This window comes from Rattus norvegicus, chromosome 3, assembly GCF_036323735.1.
Source record: "Rattus norvegicus strain BN/NHsdMcwi chromosome 3, GRCr8, whole genome shotgun sequence".
Classification (NCBI taxonomy): domain Eukaryota; kingdom Metazoa; phylum Chordata; class Mammalia; order Rodentia; family Muridae; genus Rattus; species Rattus norvegicus.
Window position 1 is genome coordinate 48,713,677 of NC_086021.1, and position 19,802 is coordinate 48,733,478.

The window sequence follows — 19,802 nt, forward strand, 5'->3', positions numbered from 1 at the left end:
TGCAGGCCCAAGCTAGCAGTGGGAACAGAGACAGACTCCAAAGATTTCTGAAGTGGCAGGTTTTCCTGAAACATATTGGAAGGATTCTTGACAGTTCCAAAAATTCCATTTCTTCTGTGTCTTCAAAAATATGAGATAGAAAATTCAGTTTGTGCCTAACCACTGGTTTCCAGAATTTACTACAGTCTTGCTACACAAAATGCAGTCAAGGGGCCAACAGCAAACATCATCTGGGAGCTGGTTCATAGAACAATCTAGATCCCCAACCTCAAACTCACTAAGCTGTGATGGTATTTCTTTAAAAAGCATTATCTTATGATTTATTTCTGTGTATGTGTATGTTTATGTGTGTGTCAGTACCCTAGAAAGCCAGACCAGGATTTCAAATCCCCTGGAGCTGATTTTTCACATGGTTGTGAGTCACTTGATGTGGGTGCTGAGAATTAAACTCTCATCCACAGGAAAAGCCAAAACTCAGTCATCTACCAGCCCCAGGAGGCTGCATTTTAGTATATGATATATGCATATTAAAATTTGATAAATGCTATACCACGTCACACAAAAATAGCTGGCCAAATCAATTTGCGGAAAGCCAGAGTCAAAGCCTCTTTGAAGCACTGTCTAACCTCCCCAGCGTAGGGCTGTTGGGTTGGCCATTTCCTGACAAAGCATGGCTTGAGGTGGTAAATATTCATTTACTCTCACCACTCTCATCTGACTTGTGATCACACATAAATGGTTATAGAATGAAGAACTGCGCTTCTTGTGTGCATTTGCTTGCACTGTAGAGAACACTAGATCCTGAACGCAGATACAACCAGGACAATGGGTAACAACAATAACACAAACACGTGTCTAAAATCAAACTAAACTCACCAAAATAAAGAAATAATTCACTTCTCCAAGGACAAGGACAAGAATAATGATATTTGATCCCTTAGATGACATAATTTTTGTATTGATTTTGAGTACTGTAATCCACTTCTGATCAACTTTTCAGGTTAGATATCCTATCTGGATGACTCACAGGTCAGTTGCTGTATCCCTACCTAAAATTGGCTTATTAGCATTTCAATGGAGCCTTCCAAAACAATCAAGGCCCAAGAGGCTATGCTTAAGTCAAGTTGTCTAGAAAAGTTGCAAGGCAAACTAAAACAGTCTCACATTTGAGTTCCCATCAATGGTGGGCAAATTTAGAATGACCTCTGTTTCAGCCTTCTAGTGGCAAATGCTTTCATCGCTAGGAAAAACCGACAGAGGTTATACCTGAGAAGAAACATCATCATCTTTAGGTGTATAAATCCAGGAACTGAGCCGGAAACAATAAATGCCTTCTCAATGAATTTTACTAAAAAGTTATTCCTGAGGATCAAGTCTCTCAACCTCTCATTGGTCAGTCGGAAGGCAGGCTGCACTGCCTGGTTAGCCCCACGTATTTAGCTTTATACTTCACGACAACTTAGACAGGAATACTTCATATTGGTTTTCGCCACTGCACGCCTCCATTTGTTTTTAAATTGAGTGTACCTGATTTCTACGGAAAGATTTGGCTGAGAACCTAAAGAATTCCATTTAACGCATTTTCACTGGGAAAAATCCGAAATGTTAGTCAATATACATTAGATATTAATCATGCGTGACTGGAAACATTAAAATTTCCCTTTACCTTCCGGAATGGCAGGTCTGTGAACTCATACAATAATCTTTTTTTATTGTAAAGACCATAAAATTTTGCTTAAAGAATTTAAGTGATTCTTTTCCTGTCCTTCCAGGTCACTGGGGTTCAGGGTTTCTGATAATAGCCCTTTCTCAGAGAAGAGTGTTTACTCCAGTCATGTCATCAGCTGCTCTTTCTTTTATCTGTCTTTAAATTCAAAACACTTACATAGTCATGACACCGTCAAAGTTCTCCAGCAAACGATTTCTTGCAATGACTTCAACCAATTTACTCTAGGGGCCATTTGATGGTAGGTTTCTCAGTGATGACACTGCACCTCTCTGGTGTCCTTGTGTGTTCTCATGTTCATGCCTAACACAATCAGAATACTTCTCTGTGTGTGACCTATACCAGTGCTACACTGAAGCAAACATTCATTCACAAGTATCTTCAGCTCCAGCCTCATGGTCAAGATAAGTTTCATTATCAACACCCTTTGTGCTGTCTTACGTGTTTTCTGGTAGGTATCAAAACTCATACTGAGTAATGAATTCTGGGTTACAGGCAGAAATGATGTACTTTTGTACCTGTCTAACCGGCCTTTGTTCACTACTTGAACACACACACACGTACACACACACACACACACACACACTATCTTATAATAAATAATGTTTGCAGTGATATAAAAGTCATTATTATCATATTCTTCCAAGAAGCTATTAAACTGCCATTGGAAGAACATGCTGGACTACGTGAGTGTCTGTGCTTGCTGGTATGTATGTAACTTAGAATCGAAAAGAAAATGTTCTCTCTCAAAACTTTTACAAGTTGGCCCATCCAGCTACAGTAGTTTTCATTGCTCAACAATTTCTGGCTATATTTTTAATATGACAAGCAGAAACTTACTAATTTATTAAATGCAAACTTTATAAAAAATTAAAGCAGAAATGCACTCTTTCTACTGCAGTTAGCGACAGTAATTTGACAATTTAGGCAAATCCATTCAGGGTAAAAAATTAAGCCCAAATCACTTCTCTAAATTATTGTTGCTTTCCTCCTTCCTTGCCTGGTAACTACTTCTCATCTTTGACTTTGAAACCCATCAGTTTAAACTTGGTTCTTATTCCAGTGGGCTAATCCCCTTTCATAAATCATGCTCAAGCGCTGAGGTAATTTGCACATCGTTTAAAGAGTATTTGCTTTGAAATCTTCACCTCAAGCCCTTTTGTATATCCTTTCTCTCTAAAGATTTGTAGTATTTGTTTTGTTCTCTGAGGTATAAAAGACCTGGATAAACTTTATTCCTGTTGTTTCAAGATTAGTTAACTAAAATGCATATTAATTCAGCAGGGACGGGGACAAATCTCAGTAAAGATGATCACGCACAAGCCCACGGGAATAGCGGAGTACAGAACCGTCAGTCTTCAAACCTCCTTGGACTTGCTCAAAGGAGTATTGGGGGATTTAGATTTCTAGAATATGTCTACAAATGTAATTTCTTTGTTGTGGAGAATAGGAGCTATACTGATTATTTCTCCCCAGAAAACTGATTCTAATTTATATTTGAACAAAAATTAAGCTGTCTACAAAGTAGTTCTTCAGGACGACAGAAAGTACAACAGAAAAATCTATCCTGTGGTACACTCAATACTAAACATTATATACCCGATAGGCTGCCCATTTTATTTATTAATTTATTTTCTTATTTCAAATTCCAAAACGAAGCTGTGCAAATAGAACGTGTTTCTTTTTCTCTTAAGAAAGGGGTGAAACTGGTCAGACTTCACAAAATCAGAAGGCGACACATGTTGGTAGAGTTGAATGCTATTTTTACATTTATAAACTCGTGTTTTACTATTTCGTAGTAAACTTGTCAACTACTGCTGATTTCTATGGCACGGATTTCTGTGAGAAGGTTAAGGTTTTCCCTGATACTTTTCTCAACAGAAAGTGACCAGTAGCTTCTGGCTCGTCTGTGCTTATATGGAAATGACTGAGTGGAATAGAAGGTAATAAATCACTCCCGTGGATTCGCAGCCACCCACAATCTTGCTCCACTTTTCTTCTTTACAAGTGTAGGAATAGACGGCTCCCTCGTCCTCAGGGTGCCAAACTTTGCACCATTAGGAAAATCTGCAAGTAGCTTGATTTACCTTCCTCGCTCAGTTAGCTAAGACCCAACTAAATAAAACTCAGCGGGAACGAACTTGACTTGCTAAACTTTTTTTTTAAATAGGGAGATGCGACAATTACAACTCTGCTTCTCCGCTCCTTGACTTTCCATTGGAAGTGAAGCCCGTTGTGAAACATATTCAGATAAGATCCCAAACCATAAGTCCGTGGCTGATGATGCTGACTCTTGAGTTTTCATTATACACAGAGGGTTGTCTGCTGTTTGCAATTAATCCAGGCACAATCCTCTTGGTACTTTGGGAGAATGTGGAAGACACAGCCATTTTATAAGTTGTAAACTCCTAAATTACCCTAAATTAGAGGCACTATTAATCGGACACTTAAAGACAGGATCTGCCTATTGTGTAAGCTCATCTTCCCCTGATGGAGAAATCAATTAAATATTTAGGATGTGGAATACCTTCCAGGTTGGATAAAGCATTTCATTTAAATTATGGTCCTCCAATCCAAAACGTTCAAGGGGATCGTAATGGATGGAAGCACATTACTGTCTCTTGGATTGGGTGCATTAACACTTTAAAATGAATGTGCTCCCCACGGTTTCCTATTTGTTCCACCAGCTGCCTGTCGACGTGGCAAATAAACAGCTTAAAGATAAGTATGTAAAAGGTGCATGTGCAGCACACTGTGTGATGAGCTGCCCCCTTGTACGAATGGTCTCCAGTGCTGTCCCAGTCACATTTACTTTTCTCAGTTCGCCGGCAACTTTAAGTGAGTGGGCTCATCTGATCAGGGAGAGAAGTACACATATGAGGCCGTTGAAAACCTCATAAAGTTCTGTTTATTTCATTGTTCTAGATTCATTTTATCTATTCGTTTTTGTTTATCTATTTAATGGTTTATCACGTCTTCGGGCAGTTTATCTTAATAAGTTAATAACATTTGATTAGCATCAGAAAATTCTGGGACACTACGATAGAATTTGAGAGAAGCTTAAGCGTTTTCATTGAATCGCTGTGTGGCAGGATTCTTGGATTCTCATTCATGGGTTATGGCTATGTCCCAATTGTGAGCAGCATTGTAAGAACAAAGTTGTCACGCCTTCCACAGCCGCTCTCAGCAAGAATCCACACCTGAAAGGACTTGCTCCTCTAACCCAGTGAATTAGTATAGAAGGTATGATTATTGCCCCACTTTTACTAATTGGGTATAGCCAAAGCACTGAAATGTCATTAATGTGACCAAAGTCATACCAAGGAAGCCAAGTCCAAATTTGACACCATCAAACATCACATCCCAGCCTACCGCCTTGTACTACGATGGTCTTGCTTTGGGGGTGAGGTTGAAGAATTACCTCAGAGATAGTATAACCCCTCTCCCACCCATACTTTTAATCTCACTTAGCCTCTGATATATATGTATATATATATATGTATATATATATATATATAATGTCGATAATAGTAGTGCCTACATCATACAGCTTTTTAGAAGCATAAAATAGATTAAATGACTTATAGGAACGAATGACACAATAAAGGTTAGTAATATCATTAGTGCAATAATTTTGAAAAATACTCTTAATTTTGGTTAACAAAGAGGTACCAGAAAGATGAATGACTAAGATAATCATAAATTGTCACTCTTTCAAAAGTGACCTTGGGATTTTGCAAAGCAAAGTCTATTGAGTGCCTTGCTAAGAGCTGAACTTCTTGATATGTATTATATATTGACCCTCATTCATTTTTCCATATACAAAGTCTTAATTTCCAATTAACAATGTACTTTCCATAAATATATTAGCATACTAAATTTAACCAAATTTAGACAATCAGAAGAAAGACTGTGGAGACCGCATCACATGCCATGTTTCTTAGTTACAAATCTGATGCACTCCTTGTGCATGCTCCATTTCTCACTTTCAGGGGAGAGCAGAAGATCTGGCTCACGAGTACCATTATAGGTTGTCATATTTTGGGTACCAAGCTTCAGGAACAAACTATTACAAGGTTCAAGGAAACTGCAGGAATTTACAGGGGTTTATTTTTTAGTATTTTGATAGGGAGTAAATAAGGAAAAGGAAGCAAATTGATCTTTTCAAAGTTAATAGAAAGAGTGCCTCAGTAGGCTTCCTGTGTAATCACTGTCATTGAGACTCTAAGGACACTTATTTGCTAGTAATTGATACCTGCTCTTCAATTAGAAGTGTAGAAGACAACTGATGCTTTAACAGATTGTCTAGAAAGGAACAGGTCTTCAGTTTTATACAGCTGTACTCAGTACCCAGTAAACCAGGGTAGAAACACGACAGATACCATCACTTTTACAATATTTGGAAAGTTATGAAGATAATATCTGTCTCTGATATTTAAACCAACATGTCCGGTGAATTACTTAGCTAGGAAGGGATCCTGACTAGCAACCTGATGGGTCTACTTAGTGTGGCTTGCTGTGTACAAGTTTTTATGGCGAACTACTTGGTATTAGATAAGCAATTAGAGCGCTCATCACTAAGGAAGACTAATTCTTCCTCTCTCGGTAGTCATTAATTGCCACTCTTTGTACCAGGGTAGGGAACCATGTGACTTCCCTTACGTTGGCATGTCAACTGGCATAGTTGTTCAAGCAGCCTTACTGTGAGAATTTATGGGTATAGCTTCCGGTCCTCATAGAAGACACAATCTTGCAGCAGAGTTTTCGGTTCTTATAATTGCTTGCCCCCTTTTTCATATTGTTTCATGTTCCCTGAGCCATAGACAGCAGTTGTTCTCTGGATTATTACTGAAGACAGTGCACTGCAGGTGCACTCTGGATCCAAATCATAAGCCTCCTTCCTGGAGATTGCTTTCATTACCGGAAGGTGTCCTACAAGCTGCCTAAGGACAAAAGCAATTAATAGTTCTACCCAAATATGACACCTATAAGTGACAGTAATGGCCAGCATGACAAGATAGCCCCAAAAGTGCCATCAGTCACTTAGATACGGGTAATGAGCAAAGCTGTCTATTTTGACTTAAGGCCCATTCATAAGGAAGAGATTCATGCCTGGGACTAGAAACCTTGATTATTAGCAGTGGTGGGTGAGGCCATGGGACCTATAGGAAAACCTACCACCACCACTTCCCCAAGGCAGTGTAGTCTCCAAGTGTGTTTTTCACAATTGTGTTTCCATATCCTCCTACCCACTGATATGTGTAGCTCTTACCCTCATTGACGACTATTTTTTTTTTGTGGGAGACAGAGACCATTAAAGAAAACCACAATTGGTTAGCCTGTATAATTTTAAAGAAAGAAGATGACAGAAATATAACTAATACAATGACAAATTATTAGAAACCACAGGAAATATTTTAAGATTATTAAAAATTATATATATATGTATATATATACACACACACATACACACACACAAACACACACACATATATTTTTTTCATTTCTTAACATGTGGAAAAAGTTTGGAAACAATATCATTTGCTTAAATATTACTGGGGGTTTCTACCTTTTCTACCATAAACTTTTATGCTTATAATAAGCTTTGAAAGCACTAGAACTCAGAAGATATCAACCCTCTATGCCATTTTATCTACCTCTCTGTCAATAACCCCAAGATATCATCTGCCATGTTCTGCCTAGACTGTTCCTACTCCAATAGGCTGACCCCATGTTCATGTGATCACAATCCATCTACCCTTCCTTCTTCTCCTCTCCTTATATCTGCCTGAGAGCCCAAGCCCAGGAACCTTACTCTACCCCATCTCTTCTGCTTAGTCAAGGTTGTAGGCATCTTTATTAACCAATCAGGAATAATTTGACAATCAAGGTTTATACAACAAAAGCCAGTATATTTGAGCCTCTCCTCTTCTTGTGCCCCTTCAAGATCTGCTTATCTTGGTTTTCTAAATTTAGCATTTGAACATATAGCAGCACCACGACAATATGATAACAAAAAAAAATGGAAAAATAAAATTCCATAAAGAAAAAAATTTTTCTTCATATATGGCAAACAATTTTAATCAAACTTTACATATAATCAAAGTTGAATAAAATATAAATAGTATATTACTGTGAGGAGTTTGAAATATGCAGATATGTCTTCATTCTATTGTTCAAACACTGTATTCATTCTCATTTGAAGAAAAGAGACATCATATACTTGGTTTCAGAGTCTAGACTAAAGAATTTATCTCAAAATACACACTGATTTTTAGACTGTCGACTTTTCTTTTGTATTTGTTTTCACTCTTTATTATATATAATTAATCATATAGTTGAATGATTTGATATGTGTGTTTTGAAAAATAGATAACTGCGATGAGTATATAAACGTGTGTGTGTGTGTGTGTGTGTGTGTGTGTGTGTAGCACATAAAAATAAAGTTTCAAGGCCATGTTGGCAGATGGAAAAGGCACAAATGTCAAGAAAAGTTGATTATGAAATAAATATATAATAACAAAATTAAACTTTACCATTTATTGGTTTAACAGATGGTGAGTAAACCAGTAAAAACAAAAAATTAAAATGTAATTTGAGTTTTGAAATTGGTGAGATAATTTTGTGTACTGTATTAGAAGTTTGCTACTTGCTACTTCTATTTTTAGAAAACTGTCACCTTTGGTTCACAAATAATTTAAAAATTTTTCATTTGTCTTTACCTGAATATGAAATTTAGACTTAGATTAACATTCAAAGATTGAAAGTATTTTCCAATATTTTTATATTAATAATTAATAAATATACATTATTAACATTTATATCATTAATATAAAACCTACTATTTTACTTTAAGTATCCCACAAATTTAAAAAAATTATCAGCTATATTAAAGTAAAAATATTTTTAATCCTATATTCAAAAGCTGAATAGAATGTAGTAAAATTTAAAAATAAAAAAAGGTAAATAAACAAGCACTCCAGGTAACTTAATCATTAAATAACATTTCTTTCAAATATTTTCTCTTATTATAAACTAGTAAAATGAATGTGAGAATAATAATGCAATTAAAGAAATATTTAGAGGCAAAGGTATAACATGTCAAATTTTAATATGAAAAAAGAAAGTTAAAGACTACTGCTGTTAATTCAAATGTATGCATATATGTTTAATTTTTAGTTTATCTTTTTTAAGTGATGGGTGTTTTGCTTGCATATATGTCTGTATACCACGTGCTGGCCTGGTGCCCACAGAGTCCAGAAGATGTCAGAACCCCTAGAACTGTAGCTACAGATATGTGGGTGCTGGATTCTCTTGGAGAGCAGTAATAATGGATCTTACATGCTGAGCCATCTCTCCAGCCCTGAAAAAGGAATCTTTAAATGCTAAATAGAATTAAGGAAGCCAAAACTCTGAAGTAAGAATGATAAATTAAAAAAAAAACATTCAAGTAAAAATTTTATCTCAAATAATTACAAGTATAAAAATACATTAATGAGTGAAGTCATTATAATGTCAGCCTTCTGAAGAACAGGTCTTTTTATACCTGTTCAAAAGCATGCAAATAACATGAGCAAAATCTTTAAACATATGCAGAACTTAAATACAGAATGGCAAAGAGTGCCGTCCACCACTGCAGTGAAGTGTCATGAATGGTCAGTGTGGGCTTCCATTTAAGTCAAGTGTAAGAAGAGCTTCTATCCTGTTTGCAAACTCAAAGGGGAGACATCCCAGGCCAGCTCACTGAGCATTTGAATAATACCAACTGTGTGTCCAGGGAGCCACATGGGAATGGGTGGGTTCCCATGGAAAGGCTAGTGACCATGCAGACCAGAAAGAAGTCTGCATGGCCTGACAGTTGAAAACGCATCTCCCCAGGCATCAGTTAGCAGGTCTGGGGCTTTGAAATAAGAACACACATGCAATAGAGTTCTACTCAGCTATTAAAAGCAATGACTTCATGAAATTCTTATGCAAATGGGTGGAACTAGAAAACGTCATCCTGAGTGAAGTCACCCAATCACAAAAGAGCACACATGGTATGTACTCACTGATAAGTAGATATTAGTCCAAAAGTTCAGAATACCCAAGATAAAATTCACAAACCACATGAAGCTCAAGAAGAAGGAAGACCAAATTATGGATGCTTCAGTCCTCCTTAGAAGGGGGGAACAAAATACTCAAGGGAGGAAATATGGAGATTAAGTGTGGAGCAGAGACTGAAGGAAAGGTCATCCAGAGACTGCCCCACCTGGGCATCCATCCCATATACATACAGCCACCAAACCCAGACACTATTGTGGACACCAAGAAGTGCATGCTGGCAGGAGCCTGATAGCTGTCTCCTGAGAGGATCTGCCAGAGCATGACCAACACAGAGGCAGATGCTCACAGCTGACCACTGGACTGAGCACAGGGTCCCCAATGGAGGGGTTAGAGAAAGGACTGAAGGAGCTGAAGGGGTTTGTATCCCACAGGAATAACAACAATATCAACCAACCAGACCCTTCCTCCCCAGAGCTCCCAGGACTAAACCACCAAAGAGTACACAAAGAGGGACCCATGGCTCCAGTTGTCTATGTAGCAGAGGATGGCTTTGTTGGCCATCAATGGGAGGAGAAGATTCCCCAGTGTAGGGAAATGCCAGGGTGGGGAAGCAGAGAGTGGGTGGGTAGGTGCATAGAAGCAGGGAGGGGGGATGAGATAGGAGGTTTCTAGAGGGGAAACTGGGAAATGGGATAACTTTTTAAATGTAAATAAATAAGATAGCCAATAAAAAAAAAGAATACCAGATAGATATCCATTGGACGAACAATGTCAGAACGGATAAATGTATTTCTTTCTTCTTAATGACTTCTATTTTCCCTGTGCTTTGAAGTCATGATGCTGTTTTTTCGTCATCTCATAATGACTGAGTTTGGTACAGAGGAACAATTTCTATACTGGTGCTTGCAGTGCACTGTGTGAAAGAAGGTTGAAAAAAGAGGTGATTAGTGAAGCCAGGTACACTTGACCTCTTAGAAGTTTACCTGATAGGTTAAGCACACATTTGTTCAATTGTTATTTTATCTATCTCTCTATCTGTCTGTCTGTCTATCTATCTGTTTATTTATTCAAGTATTTTATTGGAAATCATTGTTTCCAATGGTTTCTGATAGGACAAGACTTGTAATTTTAGTACTCAAGAACATTGTTTATATTTTATGTTGCTGTGTAGAAGTTCCTCAGATTGTTACCCAGCTTAGACACCGCTATGACAACCCGAAAGATTGCTTCATTGCTTAGTGAAGGGTATCAGATGAAGTCTTCAGAACTTCAAGAAAGGCACGGTGAAAACCCTTGGAGGGAGCTCTCTGTGAAGTTCTGGCAAGTGGAAGGATGCTAAGTTGTTGCCAATTTTGGGGAAGACCCCCCCAAGTTCAAAGCCACACTTCTACCAGCATCCAGTCCATGTTCAAGACTCAAGATACCTATGTATTAGAAAAACTACAAAGAGTGGAGCTGGTTTTAAAAAGAGAATGTGTTTTTATGAGTTATCATTTACCATATAGTTTCTCTATCCTTCTCAGTCACATCTCCAAACATGAGCATAGAATGATTAACGGTATGTCATTTAAGGGTACTTTGTAATGTGAAATATTACCTTTTTCACATGTCTTATCAATATTTAAATTCATTGTATCAGAAAAATGTATATATAAAGGCATAAGTGCAAGTATCATAATATATTAATATTTATCTCTCTTATAGATAGCATCTTTCTATGAACATTGAACACTCTAAGATATTTGTACTCTTCAAACTTTGTTACATTTTAATTTTAGAAATCGATTTGGCAAAACCTGTGATAAAACGTTATGATTCTACTGAATAATTAGAAATAATCTAACTTCTAGCACTGACAATTTGTTTAAAACAATCACTAAGAGTTCTATGATATGTGGGCAGGAAGTAACAAATTGCCTCTCAGTGTGTGTGGCATTTTGTAATGGAGGGAAGAGAGGATATGAAGCAAACTCCGCACAGGTTACAGAAGTAGGAGCAGGTTTGCTTGGTAATGTGAAGCATTGTACCAAGTTAGGGCTCTTTGAATATATGATAAATAAGTAATGAATAAATGTCATGAAAGAAAATGCCAAGGAAATGTACCAAATTACAAGTTCAACATGTGCCAATTCTAATACAGTTATCACGACTCCCTTATTGATTCTTCTCATTACTTCCACAAAATATCTTCCTTGACTTCAAACTCAGAAGAATACAGAAATATAACATGGCTGCGAAAGATGGGCAACGCTTTTGTTGTAAAGATCTTCTCCACAAAGATCCACTATGCTGTGCTAGGGAGGGCTTGGTTCCCTACTGAAAGCTGAACTCTCAATCCAGCTCCCAGAAGTTTTCTTTCATGAGTTTCCCCAGCCTGTGACATATAATTACAATATGGATATTTTTTACTAAAACGTGTGTTCACTTATTTCATACATCTTCCGCATTTTTAAAAGGATGAATGGTATGTTTAAAAGTAAATGGTCAAGGTTAAAGGCACAATTTCATGTCAAAACCACAAAGGCTCAAAGGACAAACCATACAAACAATGTTAAACTAGAATCTGTATTTTACACTAGCCAGACCTCTTTTGTGAACTACAAACTGTGCTTCACTTGATGTGCTAACTTAGTTAACATGACATTAACTGAAAACTAAAAAAATATTCTCCTCAATATTTTTCTTATCAGTCGGATTTTATCCTAGAAGTGACAAATATTCTTAGAAAGATCCACCTTAAACCTTCCTCTTATAGGTGTAACTCTTTTGGAACTTATGTATGTATCTTTCTTAGATAAAATTAAGATAGAAAGGGGGTTGAGAACTAGAACATTACCATTTTAGAAGATGTTTAAGATCAAGAGAGCGAGACAAGGATGGCCGCAATGGATCAGTGTCATGTCAGGCTAAAGAGAAGGAAGGCATGCCCAGGGCAGTGTGACAGACAGAACACATACTTTGGTTAACTCCACGACAACAACCCCTACCGCTTGCCTTTGTTTTATCTGAAGTAAAGATTTTCTTCATGTGTGGCTAGTGTTTTAATAGTATCTTTTACTTGAGGCATCCCATAGGGTGAAAAAATTAAGGATCATCATACCTCCAGACTTAAGACCCCTACTGGGAGCAGAAATATGTATTTATTTTTTTTACTGGTTAAATGTTATAAGATCAATATAAAGGCTAGATTATTTTAATTTTGCTACAATCTGATAAATATTGCTTCTATTCCATTAGTAAAAAGAAGTAAACGAAAGGAATAAAATACCCAAGAAAAATAATAAATTTATTAGGAAATTTGGCTTATTAACAAGAAGTATTTTTCACAGTCTTATTTTCTTCAGCATGACCCATAGTATGCTTGTCTACAGTGAAAAAAAACTGAACTCTTTGACAAACTGAAGATACTTGTTAATCGTGCTTCTGAAATTGACCATATTTATAACCCCCTTTTGGACTGTCTTATTTTGCACACTTTTAAGCACACAAGTACTAACACTAGCCCAATGGAGGGTTGCCATCTAAACGGACTAAGCCAGAGGTCCCTGTGATACAGCTGTTTGCTGTAAAGTATGTCATTCTATGAACTGGAATTCTCAGATCAACCCCGTTCTGCAAGGAAAATCTTTTGTTGTTTGCTTTTTATTAATTTTTTTGTTTCTATGATTGAAGTTTGTCTTTATAAGAAAGAGCTCATAGATTTTTTTTTTAACTCTTTGAAGGGAGTTACCAAGAAGTAGTTCTCACACACCATTTCTTTTGCCAAGATATAAGACATCTATTCCCAGTGTGTCTCACTGTTTTGTATTCCTGACTGTACAGAAAATAAGTCATATGAGTAACTTTCTCCCAAACACTACATGCAAGGAGTGTTAGCCCTAAAGCCCAAGCCACATACATTGCGGATGAACAGGTAAAGGATATATATAATGGTATATATATAATTTCATATTTTATATTTTTTAAAAAATGCAAAATTAGTATTGATGATATGGAAGGCTAATAGAAAAAGCAATACCACTCATAACAAGAGTCTGGGAAAATAAGTGGATTCATGGATGAACCAAGGAATATTAAGCAGATGATGTGCTTGCTAAAGGCATTCTGGGAACAAGGAACCTCTGGACTACTCCCACCAGATTTGTTCTGTGGGTAAGCCTGTACGGTATTTCCTTGATTGGTGATTGATGTGGGAGGGCCCTTCTTGCTCATTGAGAGTAATGCTAACCCCAGGTAGGTGGTCTTAAGTTGTATTTTTTTAAGAAATACAAACTGAGAATACTATGAGGAGCAAGACAGTCCGTAGTGTTCTACCATGGCTTCTGCTCCAGTTCCGACCTCCAGGTTCCTGCTTTGACTTCCTCAGAGACTATGGAGTACGTCCCGGGAGTTACAAGATGATGTGAGCCCTTTTCTCCAAATTGTTTCTCATCATGGAATTTTATCACAACAATAGAAACTGGGCAGATGAATGGAGAGAAGGATTGGCCGATTAATAGATAATGTCAACTGGGATTGGTTTATACAACCATTCAGGCTCACTAAGCCTACCTGGAGAACACAGCATAGGTAGTCAGAAAGGGAAGACGGAAGCAAGCAGGAAGCCACAGACCAGGGATGAATCTCCTTGTCAGAAAAGGAAGGTCAGCAACAGCCTGGACTTAGCGGCAAGACTTGCTGGAATCTCTGAGCTCACAGAACTGCTAACTCCTGAAAGAGCTCATCTGGCTGACCGCAACATAATCTCTGCTGATTAATTTTAAGTCAGCTGATTAGAGACATTTATTTCCTCCATCAGTCCCTTCACAGCATCGCCTACATTAATGTGTGATTGAATGACCAGAGTCTGTAGTTTAGCCTACCTAGGATGACACATTAAAAAGCCATCATGACATAGCTACTTGCCTCGTACCAGACAGCTGTTAAGTGGCTGGACTGAAACTAAGGTTGCTCTCCTCCACAGTAAGCCTCAATCTCCTTTCCTTGAAGACATCTCCAACGGCAAAAAAAAGTCTCATCCTCTTTCAAAAGATTAAAAAGTAACCTACATGATTTATCGTGATTACAAATTTGATTGTGATTGCACTCTAATCGAGGCTGGGCATGTAGTTTTGATTTGGTGATGCTTATGACAGAGGTCGGACCAACTAGAACTTCTAGAGTTTTGGGAAAATGAGCTATTTTCCTAGAAGAGCCCGTGCCATTACTCTTGCCAGAATAAACCAATCTACCTACTTTATTAAGTTGATGTTTAAGAGAATCAAGGTTTGTGATGATTTATTTGTTCAATATTATTTATTTTAATAGCAATTCAGGAGATATAATTTGACAGAATTAAAGAATAGAATGAGATACAATGAGGCTGTGAATACGGATAGCTAAATGTGAGCAGGAACAAATTGTATTAATGATAGACGACATTTCATCGCATAACCTAAAAGAATATTTTATGAACAAGGCAAACAGTGCCTCAAAAAGTACACATAAATAAATAAACCAACTCGGTATACTGATGTCATCTTGGTAAAACTATGCTTACTCCTGCCAGACAAGTTATTTATATTTCTAAATATAAATGACAAATTTCTATGACAATTTCTAGTCAAGACAACTTCTGTTTCAGTGGGAATGATGTCACCAAGCCTAGTTCTGCCTCTTTACTTGCTGATAGTCAAAACATCTCAAAACGTTTGTGTTGTAGCGTGATGGCATATCCAGAGATTGCTATTATCGCTGTGCCTTCGTTATTTCTGTCTTCTTCACAGAGAGCCAGCATCTACTGCTATACTTGAGATTTCTAGATCAACTTTATTGCTTCACAGTGTGATAGGCCCCTTTCATAATAAAGCATTATTCTAGCAGGTTTTTATTTTAAACGTTAGAAATATTCTCTTGATACTGTTCCTTTAGTTATATGAAGTTGTTCTACACTGATGTTTTTTGCCTTTTACCCCTTGCTATTTTCCGTTCCTCTTCCTTACTTTCTTCCTTCATAATCTCCTCAGCTGTTTTATTTTATTTTGCTTTGCTGTTCTATGATTATAAAATATACTTTAATATTTTTGTAACACACTTTAGTGAAAACTAAATTAGATATGCATGCTGACAAGGACAAAGAGGAAGGGACAAGAATGAGAGCAAGAAGGGGCACATCTGTCTCTCTTTATTATTTTCTGCAGGTGACTCGAATGAGGTGGAGTAAATTCTATCACATTTACCTAGATTATTGAATCATACAAAAACAAAAATTTGGGTACTAAGAACTCTGTGGTCCTTGAATGATAGATTATTTTGGGGCTCTTGACTTTTAAGTGATGCACACATGAACAGGTGGCAGTATAGCCCATGTAATAGGCTATCCCATGTGTGGATTTAAGGTATGGCTGCTACAGTGTTTTCAAAGTCTCATTTGTATTTATTCTAGCAGAAAGAAACTGTTACACTTTTCAACCTTAAAAATCAAAACACTTGTGTTTTACATAGAGACTATTATAACAACACACACACACACACACACACACTTTTTGCATTTAGTTATGTGTGTGGCTGCATGTGTCATTGTGCACATGTGAAGGTTAGAGAACACTTTGCAGGAAATCAGTTCTATCCCTCCACCATATAAATTCTGGAAGTTGAACTTGGATTCTTAGGCTAGGCAGCAAGCACCTTTACACACTGAGCCACATTGTTGGGCTATAAAAATTTTACAGATAGAATTCTCCTTTAAACACTAATCAGGGGATAAAATTATGATTTTTTAAAAAAAATTTTCCTCCTTTTGATGAGACAATCCATAAAAATGAACATAAGACCACCCTTTGTTTTATTAGCTTCAGTGATATTTGCTTTAATCCTCAATCTGTATATAGCAGACATACAGCTTTGTAGGACATTTTTGTAAGTTGGAATCCTATCATTTCAATAATTTTTTTCCATATAGAAGACAGAGCCCTCAGCTTCCTCCTATCTCAGATCTGTCTAGATCTGTCTCAAGAACCTACCAGATTCCATAGAGTTTGTGAGTCAATAAACCAGATCCTTAAAGACATGATTTGATGTGAAAACCAAGATTTTCATTTAATTTTTTTCATTACAAATGTTTTGCCAACTTCTCTGTAGCTTGCCTTTGTCTCAATATCAGGGGAGTGTGGGTAGGAATAAGCTGGAGCTCAGCAAATCCTCCCATGCTAGGAAGGTTTTTCAGAACAGAACTTTTATTTTGATTGGCTATTGTGCTTTCGGGCTGTTACAGTTCCCTTCTTCCATATAGAAGGATAAATTATTTGGGCCAAACAATACAATGTGGTTTGGAAACAATTGGCTTTTATGGGCACAGTCTTATTCTTTCCATCTCTTTCTCTCTTTTTTTTTAAATATGAAAATCCAGCCAAGTTTTTTTTTTCAGTCAAAACTATGCAATTTCCCAAAATTCATGGAAAAGACAGCTTGAGTTGTTTGTGTGTATGTTCATATGTGCTTCTGTGTGTGTGTGTGTGTGTGTGTGTGTGTGTGTGTGTGTGTGTGTGTGTGTGTTTGTGTGTATTGCAATTCCTGCCTATGAAGAAAAAGAGCTGGTTGTAAAAATCCGGCAAATATATTTGGGTGCCCATGCAGACTCTGTGTTTTGAGCATTCTGCTTGACAGACTTAGTCTTCTAGTTTAACTCTTCAAGTCCTTAAATACTGGCCAGATACTCTCATGTCAGACATATTCAGGTGCAAAACAGGTAACTAAGAGAGTCCTGCTTTGGCTAGTCCCATCGTCTCTTTTTTGTCCACATTTGCAAGTGGAAGTAATTTTCATCTCGCAGATACCCTAGAGGGGCTCGTCTGTCCTATCTCTTTTCTACATCCAAGAAGTTTCTTTGTCAGACTCACATTCTCTGATGCCAGATGGTTGATGCAGCCCTACAAGACCGTATTTTGAGGAAGGAAGACCAGTTTAGCAGGTAGATGAGGCAACTGTTAAATTTGTTGTATTTCCAGAATCAGTAATGGCAAAATGCTCTTCTCATCACACTCTAAACACAAAAATGAATGAAATTGGTGTGGTTTTGTTATTACTCTAAGAGTTGGGCACAGCTGCTCCCTTACAAATATTTGGGGATGAGGGGAACTAACAGTTCTAATTCCTTGTGTTTCTCAGATTCTCTTTTTAAAGGGCTAAGTAGTAAACAGTTCAATAGGCTGAAAATATATACTGTTACTGCATTCATAAGCTTTGTTTTCCTCCATGTTCTAACACAAGACAGGGAAGATTTCTAACCAAAGTACAGATCCAAAAGCTTGAAACAAGGCCAGTCAAATTGTTCACTTCTGTGTCGTTTCTTTTTCATTTACTCGGTGTAATGGCTCTATGCAGTGTCTAGAATGACTAGAAGAAAATGTTCAACTTATAACTATACATGCAGTGAATATTTTAAATACTTATCAGAATTTCAAGTGTTTGGTTTTTTTTTTTTCAGAAAATTAAAACGCATTAGATCACAAAGGTAGCGTGATGACCTATTTGTATGATTGCTAGGGAGTTGTCAGCACAATAATATCACAAAATAGTGTCAATATCACAACACAGTGATTCTCACAAGACTGGAATTTGGTAAAATAAACCTAAGTATCCTGAAGTTTGTCCTCCTTTAACACATCCCAGGTTAGAAAACTCCCCGAGGGTGCTTATGCGTTATAGACAACTCAGACGCTATAATTAAATTAGCCTTACAGATCTTACAGGCTCACAGATCCTATAGATGCAACTATTTTTAAAGAAGAACAAGATTTTCATAGAGAAAATATGAATTATACAATAGTTGCACCGAGTTTTTATTGCTCATGTACAGGAGGTTCAGAGCCATAATGACGATATTCAGCACTTAAGTCATTATGCTGTCATATTACAGAAAAATTATTTGCACTGTATAACCATTGTTTCCTTCTTGTATTGCATAGATATGAGCTCAGTTTATCTGTCTTTGTCATGAAAAGTCCTAGTTTGTCATTGTAAATACCTGATTTTTAAGGACAGTTTGTATATGTTGTGATTCAAGTTCATGTTGATTAGACCTTTGCTTTCTAAAGCTGGAAGTTGAGATTGAAGGAAGTATTCAATCTGCTTTGTGGTGCCTTGACTGCTTATGTGTTACTTCATCGTGTCAACTACTTCATAGTTTACATTTTAATTATATACACACTGAACATTTCAAAGGGAATAGGAACATGTTTTTTATTTCCCTACCAAAATTTCTGTCTTATTCATTCTATTTAAAAATGTTCTTATTAAAATAAGAGTGGTATTCCAGATTAATTATTTTCCTTTGGACATGTAAACATAAATATTTTAAATGGTCTCTGGTTATTATTTTTTATAAAAAGCAAATCATTTGGGAAATGTTGCTAAAACTAAAAATTCTTTGTAAACAAAGGCTTGGTTTTGGTTTTGAGAACTGGTCCCACAGTGTCACAAATCTCTGAGAAATAGTTATTGCCATTTTCATTTAGCTAACATGTGGCATTCCTGAACTCTGTCTTGCTAATATTCATAATTGTTTATAAAAGTAAGTCTTGAGGATTATAATACAATATAGCTTACCTGCTATGGCATGGGCCTCTTCTCTCTCTCTCTCTCTCTCTCTCTCTCTCTCTCTCTCTCTCTCTCTCTCTCTGTGTGTGTGTGTGTGTGTGTGTGTGTGTGTGCATGTGTATCTGTGGGAGGGTGCATGTGTATCTGTGTGTGTGTGTGTGTGTGTGAGAGAGAGAGAGAGAGAGAGAGAGAGAGAGAGAGAGAGAGAGAAAGAGAGAGAGAGAGAGATGTACATACTTCTGGGTGTATGGTATTGGGTGAAACAGAATTGATTTCATCATGAGGAAATGGCATTCAAGCAAAGCCACTAGTCTGCACAACTCATTCTGAAGTCAAGTCAAATCAGTTAAGTATAAAAAGCATTAAGAAATTAAGTCAAATTCCAAATCAATCCAAGGAAGCATATTCATGATGTCTGAGTATGTGCCTCTTCAACTTCTCTCCCCAGAACAGT

General features: G+C 37.0%; 1 protein-coding gene and 1 non-coding gene across 6 annotated transcripts in view; one reads left to right on the top strand and one right to left on the bottom strand.

Annotated features, from left to right (window-relative positions):
• The window catches only part of Arhgap15 (Rho GTPase activating protein 15), a 619,269-nt gene that overhangs the window by 330,732 nt on the left and 268,735 nt on the right, over nt 1–19,802 (top strand). The window lies entirely within an intron of this gene.
• LOC120102081 (small nucleolar RNA SNORA40) lies at nt 2,169–2,291 on the bottom strand. The gene has a single exon (XR_005503104.1). It is a non-coding gene; the product is annotated as a small nucleolar RNA SNORA40 (small nucleolar RNA).